Genomic DNA, 9,987 nt, shown 5'->3' with positions numbered 1-9,987 from the left:
AGCAGACTATGTGTATTCTGTGGCCAAATTGTTGCTCCAAGTAGACTTTCTGCATTTAAACCCATCAGAACTTGCTAGTTTATAACAACAAATGTGTCCAAGCTGCTGGCTGACTCCACTTCTTCCTCCCCTTGCCTCTCTTTCTGGGATCCTAGCAAGAGGGTAGCTGCTTTCTGAGGTGTGTTCTTCTTAGGAATGGGTAGATGGAAATATACATGAAGCACTCCAGAAAAGCATGGTGGCATCAGGAAAGGAGGCAAGAACTGTGTGTGGACAAGTGGTACTATCTACCGTGGAAGGGATACTGAGTGGTGAAGTATGAAATGGTGATGTATGAAATAATGAATTATGAAATAACAATGCATGAAATTGTGGGGTAAAGATAATGAAGTATGAAATAAATATGAAATACTGAAGTGTGAAACAGTGAATGATGAAGTGAGTTCAGAACAGAAGGACTGCTGTGCACATGTGGGGATGGTAGGATCTGTGGAGAAGGACTGGGAGCATGGTAAAGAAGGTAAAGAACACTACTTCCATGCGTTTTAATCTTATCAAATACATGGAGAAATTATTATATCAGCATAGATATATAAAATAAGTGAATTTATTTGCCGAAGCGGAGCTGGTGGAAGTAGATTGCCACATGATCAGTATTATAAAATGTTTTTTGCCCAACTAATATAAGGCATGTTATCACCTATTTTTAAATTACAATGACTTACAACTTTTCCAGTAAAACAGTTTGGGGTTATATAAAACTTGCTATACTAAAATGTTATTAAATGATGCACAAAATTCCTGACGAATTCGTTCATATAATTCAGTAGCAGGCAACAACTTTGCATGAGGAAGAAAATTTACATTATTTTTCTCCTGGAAAGACCTCACATGTGTCTTTCAATACAAGTTTAAAATCAACAGTAATTACATTTTACTTTTCAACTCTGAGAAGAGGCTCTTTTGATGGTGTGTCTTTTTGAGCTTGTGACATTTCTTTGTTCAGCTTTAACTTGGAAATCAGGAGGATACAATAGTATGTGTCTGTTGTAGGGTCTTTGTCTTGTCACTCAGCTTTCAGTGACTTAAAGCCATTTCCACATTAGCAAGACAAACTGTAGGTTTCTGCCTGAATAACACATTATAATTTTGCTATATGTTTATGATGCTTTGTGAACTGATTGGGGTTGATTGTAACCATTGTTCTAATGGTTATAGTTTTAAATTACACAAAATAAAGTTGAGGCTTCCACAGAAGAGAATAAGATTAATATTCTTGATTTGCTTTGTTTGTTGTTTAAGTAATTCTGTTAGTACTGAGACAGTTTTACAAGCCTCAGTAAAAGATGTTTACCATACTGACCAATTACATCAGCTTGGTCATGCCTACTCAGCATCTAAACAGACTCAAAGTGGACAACGCTTGTGAAGAAAGAACTTTTACTTTCATCCATTTAGCTCTCAGAAAAATTTAAGGGGGTTTGCTTTACTTCACATAATTTATTGATAATACTATTTATCAATATGCAATGTAGCTAGAGTAGGAGTAGTCTATTTCACTTAATATTGTCACTACATTTTATATTGTTACTCATTAGTATCCTGAAACTAAGAACCAAAGAATCAAATGATGTCTATAATCCCTGCTGCCAAGAATAATTGATAATATTTCATAGTATAAACTTTCAGTTGTTCTATGTATGTGTTTAGAAGATGTGTTCTGTGTGCAGATACAAATATACTTAGTAAATACTATCATGATATAACTGCTGTTTTGTGATCCATCTTATTCACCCAACCATATATATCACAGTTTCCATATCATACTTCTAAAACAATGCCTTTAATAGATTTTCACACTTTAGTTGTTCAGATATGCTAAAATAGAGCTCTCTGTGTGTTGGAGAGCTAGAGGTCTAACAATGTCTCTATGAGAAAGTTATATAAAAAATGAAACCCCAAGTAATTAGTTCCATAAAGCACATTAGAAAGGTGATGGAGGAAAAAAATATCCTCACGATTAAGGACCTAACATATGCCAAACTTAGGGGAGAGGGAGAATGTCTTCTTAGTAAATTACAAGCAACATTGCTTATTCAAAGAACACAGCATGTAACACTTAGCAGTGTGGAGAGATAAGGATGTAAAATGAAGAGATTTCCTCTTTGTCTCAAAAAACTTATTTCTTGGAATCTCTCAGTAACACACTGGCAATGACTGATGTCCTCAACATTATTTATAATAGCACAAAACTGGTAATGATTAAAATGCCTATCAAAAGAAGATGGGTTGAATAAAAATGGCAGCTCCACATAGTTGAGAATGTGGTAGCAATAAAAGGAGAAGAGAGATGACCAACACCTATTTTTAATATCTACACCAATGTGCAGACAAGGTGTTGATAGTAACCTTCCTTATCCACAAGAAAGAGGGGTATTGATACATGCCCCCCCACACACAGGTGTCCATTTAAAGCTAATGGCATGTTCAGCTGTGGGTATGCGAGGGCACAGAACAGAAAGGACGAGGCTGGAAGTGACATTTATGCACATGTACCTCATTGTAGAATTCTAACCTTGCAGTCAGTAGCTTTGTGACATAAAAAAAAAATCACACCTACTTAAATAGAAAAGAAGGCCATCTTTCCTTTTTTCTGGATTAGGTCTTGAGGGAATAATGAGTTTAGTATTTACTCCCACTATGCAAACATTTCTTTCTTTTTCTTATTGTTTTTTGGCAATACTGGTGTTTGAACTGAGGGCGTTGAGGTTACTAGGCAAGTGCTCTGCCACATGAGCCATGTCCCCAGTCTTTTTTTATTTAAGTTATTTTTTTCAGGTAGGATCTTGCTTTTTGCCCAGGCCAGCCTCAGACCACAATCCTCCTACCTATGGCCTCCTGTGGACAGGGATGTACCACTATGCCCAATTTACGGATTGAGATGAGATCGTGCTAATTTTGTGCCTGGGCTGGTTTCCAACTGAGATCCTCCCCATCTCTGCCTTCCAAGTAGCTTGGATTACAGGTCTGAGCCACCACACCAGGCAACATTTCTAAAAGTGCACAAAAATATGTGAAGCAACTCTTTTCATGCACTGAAAGGCAGACAGAGTAGGTCATTTCTGCTTGCAGAGGAAGAAAAAACACAACATGAGGTCCTCATTTACTGTAGCTTTTTACCTGGGTCAGATTTCAGAACACAGCACCAGGAAGTGGACCCAAGTAGAAATCAGTGGGTGTTACAGAACAGAGAAAAAATAGATTGTATCTCATGGATTTTGAGGTTGCAAACTTTGACAGGGTGCTGAAGCAGAGAGGTATAAAATTCTTCCTTCATCACAGAAATGTGTATTGGGTAGCACTGATTAAGAGAAAGAAAGCTCTAGACCTGCCTTATCAAATTGTAAAACCAAGACTTGACATAAATAAGCTGGTACAATTGCAATGAGCTGCTTTCCAGAAGAAAATGCAGAACAGCACAATATGATCTCAACAATGTAGCATCTACAGTGTGCAAAATCTAATAAAAATAACTGATGAGTGGATAAAGAAAATGTGATATACACACACAGAGCATGTTTCCAATAGCGGGACTGATAGAGGGGAGTAAGGGAGGAGGAAAAGACGAAAGGAATAGTAGCATAATAATATTGAAATACATACAAGACACAAGGAAATGCACTGAAAACTTTTGAACAATACATGGTAGGGGAAAAAGGGGGAGGAAAAGCAGTGGAGAGGGTTAGATTGACTTAATATATTTATAAGTAAAATGCCAAAGTAAAATCCCCTCTGAACAAAGAGCAGACACTTATAAAGGACAGGAATGCAAGGCAGGTCATGTTAAGGGGAGGGCTCCTGGGAGGGGAAGGTAAATGAAGAGGGTAAGGGGGTGAATATGGATGAAGTATTTTCTCTGCATTCATGAATGTGGAACATTGAAACCTGCTGAAGTCATTGTAAGAAGAGTAATGAGGCAGGAAAGAGAATAATGGAGGGGATGAACCAAACTGGGGTACAACGTATGTATATAGAGAAATGTCACAACACAACCCCCTATATAACTATCATATAAAATGTTTTAAAAATTAGAAGGTATGAGATAAAGAAGATGACAGGCATAATAAGAAAAAACAGTTGAACAGGCCTAGCAATAATAAATATTTTTAGCATTAGTATCAGTGACTTTAAGAAAGCTATTGCAAGTATAGTCACGGATTTAAAGAGGATATGGAGTGAATGAATGGGTAAAATGAGGACATTCCAGCAAAGAGGGAGAAAACCTAAAAAGCAACCAAATGGAAATTCTTGTAATAAAACCATTTGCTGAGTTTGTTTACTGGCAAGACTGATATTGCAGAATAAAAGATAGATTGCTTTAAGGACAAGATATTAAAAAATGGGTGAAGCAGAATCACAGAGAGGAAAAATTAATAGTGGGAAATAAGGAAACAGAGACTCAATGTCTAGTGATAAAATAGCAAGCAGTCTTCCATACATGCTATTCGAGTCCCAGGAGAAAAGAGCCAAAAGAAATCATGGCAGAAAAAAAAATGCTTTTGAAAAAATAAGGTCTAGACAATTTCTAAGTTTGATTAAAAACTATAAACTCTCACACCTAAGAAGATTTAGTAAGTTTAATCACAAGAAATACAGACAAAAACATACCTAGGTACATTATAATCAAATCAGTCAAATTTATAAAGGAAAAATAAAAATCTTTAAATTATTTAGATAGAGAGGCATAATAAAAATTGCAATAATGATAAGAATGATGAGTAATATTTAGTAAGTAAATTAGAAGCAATGAAATTATAGCTTCAAAATTAAACACACACAAAAGCATCCATCTAAAGTTCTGTATCCTTCAAAGAGCAGAATATGGTGGTCTTCTGCAGGTTTGAACTTTTCTACAGGGGAATGCAGTGCCTTCTGAGGCGTCCTTTTGTAGAGGACAATTGTCTTTTATTTTTCTCAGTTGGTCCATAATTTAAAACAATGTAAGAAAATGCTAATGTGCCGTCTTGTGTTTGTCCTTAAGATGAGTGAAGACGGCACGTTACACACCCTTGCGTCTTTTTGTTCAAGAAAAGAAGCCCAGAGTGTTCAGTGTTCCTCGTGTGACTTCTTAATCGGGGTCAGTAGTTCCTCAGGGCTTTTATAGCTGTTAGCATCCTAGTTGCTGTCTTCTGAATGTATTTCATTAGCTTACATCCTTAAAACGAATCTAATCCCTCATGGATACCATTCTCCAAGTATGGACTAACCAGAGGAAAGTGTGAGAAGGATCCTTCTTGTAACTTATGCAAACTTGTGCATTTGATGCGGCAGTATTCTATTTTATGAAATTTGCAGAAGCTTACATACACGATACACATCTGTGTTTGTTTATATGTATATATATAGACACATATCCACACAAGTATTTATTTATGTGAACTCAGTCAATTAACACCTATTACTCTTTTCAAATTTACTTTGCTGAGATGCTTTTTCTAATCCTGTTCTGTCTTTCATTAATTTTAAGTGTCCTCAGTGTTAAATTTGAAGCCAATTCTTATACAATTTATTCCGGTAAGGTTTGACCTCCAGTTCTGATTTCATTATTTTCTGAGAATGTGTGTTCACCACTGAATTGAAACTTAATTATCTCAGAAAACCCAGGCAACAGACATCATTGTTTTATTTTTCTACATAAGTGGGCTAGGTTTTGTTTAGTTTTTCTCTGTGATTTTTTTTCATTGTGTCAATGAAGAATGTTAGTTTTAAGATGCATTGACCAGGTGTTGGGTCATAGCATAAGATACAGGGAGTCAGTTAGGGAGCTCGGTCAATCCAGTTGCAGGAAAAAAGATTTGCTTTAAGCTCTGATCCTTGCTATCAAAGTTGATAAATTTAAGGACTTCACAGTGTATCAACTAAAAATGTACGCTTCACTTTGTGAGGAAAGCAGTCTTTTCTATCAAGGTGTGTCACCATCTTAGCTGCTTACAGTTCTGTGTGCTCGTTCACTGAGCTCTGTTTTCACACTGAAACTCCGAACTCCTCCGAACTCCAACTGTAGCATTAGCCGATTGTGAGCAGACTGTGCACCCGAACTCAACCAATCCACATAAGGCGCAGGGCCCACTACATCAGGAATAAAAAGGAGCACCTATTGCCTGCTCTTTGTGCTTGCTGTGCCCATGCGCCTGCACATCCTTCAGCAGAAGTAAACTTTGCCTTGCTGAGAAAATTCTGTTTCTGTTTCTTCACTTGTGATGCTGGCGGTCTTTGGGGGTCTTATTTCTAACAATTTGGGAGTTCATCCAGGATAATTCCATCTAGGAGAGGTGCTCAGAAGCCCCTTCCCCTGAGGGAGATGTGTCCCTTTTCCTCACTGTGGTGACCCCAGGGTATCGGGTGACCAGCACCCTTGGACTAGAAATTCATTCCAGGCCTGAATTATCTCGTCAACACAGGGAGAAAGGTCTTTAGTAAGCACCATGGTGACCAAGTAATTCTGTGCACAGACCAAGGTGAAAAACACCATCAACTGGCGTTTTTGGTGGTCAGGGAGGATCTCAGAGGTTGTGTGGGAATGAATGAAATGTGTCTGAGACATGGGGTGAGTGTGGAGTCCCAATTCACAGGTCCATAGATATATAGGTGACTATATATGGTTTAACGGTAGTCCATGCAGACCTAATTGGGGGCTTGTACCTACCTGCTTATTGCCAAGTAGTGCCACCAACTGGATACTGTCCCATGAAGGAATTGGTTGGAGACAGATGAAGCCCAGAGGGTCGTATGTGAGAAACCTCCAGGAAATTAAAGAGGCTGAGCATCTACCGGGCATCGTCACCAACCATGTAGACCAGGATGGAGAACAACTGCAAGTAAAAAGAGCTCTAAAGAAGGTGAAACTAATCTAAATGGTATGTGGCTGAGGTTTGGAGGTGCTTCTCTATTGTTTTCCACTTAATTCTAAGTGTCTAAATCTGTCTAAACTCTCTACTAACAGTTAACCCCTTTAAGTCTTGCTTTGAAGATGGGACACTCTTCCCATCACCAGCATATCAAGACCAGGAGAGGGAGCAGGTTGTGTCCAGGTTGCTGCAGGTGGCAATCATGGGCCGACCCATTCACTCTCCTGGCCAAGACACCATGTGGTTGCTGTTAGGGTTTTGGACCCATGCCCTCAGCCTTATGTGCAAACAGGCTATTGGGACCAGAGAGGGAATTTCAATTTTCTGTCTAAACTTTTCTTTACCTCCTACAAATGCCCATGTGTTTAAAAGTGGGACCTCAGTATTCCAGCTTATTACATTAGCTAAAAGGCAACAAGATAGCCCCCTTCTTGGATTCTGTTATAGATTCATTAAGGAATTTTTTTTTTATGATTATAAGTGTTCTTTCCCTGAAATTAACTCTTGACAGGTTAATTCATTCTACCTTTTCCATGCTTACTAAGATAGCCAGATATCATCAGTTTCATTGGCGATGTAATCCCTTTTCCTTGCCTGACATACAAATTCTGATTTGAAACCTAATTTTTGGTGTAAATTTAGAGGATGGACTTGTGCATCCTATATGCTTTTTGCCAGAGGAGGATATAGGATTCCAGCTTTATACCCAAAACTAGGCTCCCTAAATTTTCTTTAAAAGATTTGACTAATAACAAAGTTGCTGTAGCACAAAATAAAATATTAGAGGTTATTTAAAAAGCACCCTCTAGGGGCAAATCTGAAGTCTTAAAAGAGGCCATTTTAAGTTAAGATTCTGCCCTTAGATCCTAGTCAAGTGTTTCAATATACCTAGTAAGGGGACCATCTAGAGGATGGGAAAGTCCACATGTCAACAATAAGGACTGGGGAGCTGCAATTATTAGAAAGGGGCGTGGTCATAAAAATCATTGCAGGTTTAATTACACATGCTCATTAAGGTGTAAAGAGATGTCTGTCCTTAAGAGTATGGATTAATTGTTCCAAATAAAGGAACAGATGCAGATATGTCTTTTCTTCCTCTGTCTTGTTCCAAATAAAGGAACAGATGCATTTCTGTCTTTTCTTCCTCTGTCTTTCTTCTCCAGGCACAAATTGAGACAGCATAGGAGAAAATGCAGTCCTGGTGATTCTCCCTTAGGATTTTATAAGTGTTGCTTACTACACTAAAGGTACTACCAAATGGGTAAAATTTTAAAAAGGAGTGATTAAAAAATAATATATGGCCGAACCTAAGATTAAGATGCTTCAGAATTGGGCCTTGAAAGACTCCAATTGCAACTTTGGTATTTTGAGCCATTGTGTTCCTTTTAAACTGATTTTGAGTTTTTGCAGTTTTTCTAACAGGGAAATTTGGATTCTATTTTGGTCTTTAGCAGGAAAGGTATGGTGCATATTAAAATAGGAGGTTTAAAGAGATCTGTTGTGATTTGCATAAAAATTAAAGGCCCTGAGATTATGTTATTGCTACTGTAAGGAAAATTCTAACTTACAGATGGTTTAAAAGGTTCTTCTATGAGTGCACTCTAGTTGTTTTTATGTGTCTTTGTGTGTATGTCTATTAGTCTTGCATTTATGACTGTTCTGGAATTCCAGGTCATCCATGCATGCTAAAATTGACATTTATGGCATTCCTAATTTAAAATTTGCATATGAGTGTATTTAAAACTTTAAAGTGATTCTTATTATAGAGTTAGTATAAAGAAATTGCTGATTTCATTCTCTCCTTTCCCTCACTTCTTCTGCTACTACATTTTAGAAAAACCAGGCTTTATTTCAACCAGGTTTAACTAAAACATAGGCATTATTTTATGGACAGTAATCTTGATCTGTTTCATTCTGCTTGCATTCAACTCTTTCATAATTGGATGTGTCTTGAAGTTACTTGTATAGACAAACAGTTTAAAATTGCCTTTCTTCCTGGGGCTATATATAAAAATAAGGCTAATTGAAAAGATGATTTTATTTAAATTTAAAATTCTTATAAAAGTTATTTTAAAATACAGGTTACAAAGTCAACAAGTCAACAAATAGAAAGGATATAAAAAGGTATTGAGTATGTGTTTGGGAAAAAGTTAAAGGGAGAAAAAGTGCTTTTGGATGAGAAAGAATTTTGTAAAGAAATGTTTGTCCTAAATATTTTTCCAAATAAATAGAGATGGGACAAATCATCAGAAGGTTCAGAATATTGTGTAAAAGTCTTAAAAGTGTATGATAGATGGAGTTTATAAACATTTATGTGTGTTTTGTAAAAGTTAACTGTAATTTAAGAGTTATCCAAGGGATTTCCTAAAGTCAAATATGGCTTCTGAGGCTCATCAGGAAACTGAATCCTAATTAGATGTCTTTTCAGTGATTTTAATACATTTGTCATGCTAAACGTGTGTGGGCTGTATGTCTAAATTTCATTAAAATGCTATACAAAAGTTCATGGGGTTGAAGTTATAAAAGTTTAAAATGACCAACAGTTGGTTTAAAACAAAACAAGACAAAACAAAACAAAAACCAAACCAAACCAAACCAAACCAAAAACAAACAAAAACAAAACAAAACAAACACAAAACAGTTCTATCTGGGGGTACTAACATTGTCTCCCTAAGCTTGTAAAAGGTCTAAAAGCTTTGCTAAATCTTACTCTAAAGGTAAAAATTTAAATTAACAGCTCTAGTAATCTTAAATTTAGACAAGCCTTTGAAACTAAAAAGCAGGACATTATATTCAAAAAGGAAAAAGCAATGCAGCCTATTGCCTCCTGTGGGGAAGCAAATGTAACTTATTTTAGGGTAAAAGGCACTCGAGGCTATGGAGGCATTCCTCTTTCCCTTAAGGCCTCTAAGTTTATCCCAACTGTAAGAAGAAGTATTTAAAATAGCCTAGTTCAAGAAACATCATTTGCTTACAATAAAGGGGGAAGTTTCTTTATATTTGATAGTGAGGTTAGTACTGTAGCTTTTTGCAATAGAACCTTTGCTTATGTATCAGTTTCTCTGAAATTATGTGCTTG

This window comes from Castor canadensis, chromosome 15, assembly GCF_047511655.1.
Source record: "Castor canadensis chromosome 15, mCasCan1.hap1v2, whole genome shotgun sequence".
Taxonomy (NCBI): domain Eukaryota; kingdom Metazoa; phylum Chordata; class Mammalia; order Rodentia; family Castoridae; genus Castor; species Castor canadensis.
This window is presented reverse-complemented; position numbering follows the sequence as displayed.